This window comes from Camellia sinensis, chromosome 2 (assembly GCF_055761805.1).
Source record: "Camellia sinensis isolate YWXY chromosome 2, ASM5576180v1, whole genome shotgun sequence".
Lineage (NCBI taxonomy): Eukaryota > Viridiplantae > Streptophyta > Magnoliopsida > Ericales > Theaceae > Camellia > Camellia sinensis.
Window position 1 is genome coordinate 195,304,435 of NC_138962.1, and position 1,000 is coordinate 195,305,434.

A 1,000-nucleotide genomic window follows, 5' to 3' on the forward strand; every position below is an offset into this window, starting at 1 on the left:
ATTTTAATGTGCACTGTCTTTCATACATTTATGTGCTGTATTTTTTTTAATATTAAAAAATTATAAAAATTTATTTTTTATTTTAAATATATAATTTTATTTTAGTTTGTAAATATATTTTTAAATATTTTACTTTTTTTATGTGTTGATTATGATTTAAGTGTAGAATTTTGAAAGCAGTATGGAGTTTTGAGTTATGTATTTGGTTATGAGTTTTGAAAATAATTTTTAAATTGAGTTTTGAGTTACGTATTTGGTTACGATTTGAATGTAAAATTGTGTTTTGAGTTTAAAATATTAAAATTAAAAATTAAAATATTTACAAAATAAAATAAAATGTTTAAAATAAAAAGATTTAAATAAAAATTATTTATTTAAAATAAAAAATAATATTTTCTTAAATATTTTTTAATATTTTAAAAAATAAATTCAAAAAATTCAAATACAACTCAAAACGCTTAACCAAATAAATTTACTCCGTTCGAAATTTAAAATTGAAAAACTCTTTTCAAAATTTATTTAAAAATACTTTTCAAAACTTTTTTCAAAATTCATAACTAAATAATTTTTTTTTTTTTAAAACTCAACTTATAATTTCATACTTAAATCACGACTCTAAAAAAAAATTACAATTCCAAAACTAAAGAAAATGGAATACTAGCAAGCCCTTATCAAACAAGCCTTAAATTTTCTTAAAAATTTGAGTTCAAAAAGAGGGATGGTGTCGAAATTTTTTATAGTAAGGCCAAGTTTGAGATGTTTCAAAAAAGTCAAAAAGTCAAAAAATTACTCAAAAAGTTAAAAAGTTAACACTATTCACCAAAAGTCAACAATTACGACTGCACAACTCTCAATTCAAATTTTTCCCTACAAATCAATTTTTATTACACATTTTCAATAAAAAGTCAAAAAGTTAACCCAAATATCCATATTTTCAACCTCAATTTTTTAGTCCAAAAAGACAAAAAATACACTTATTTAGTCTTCCCAAACTTAACCT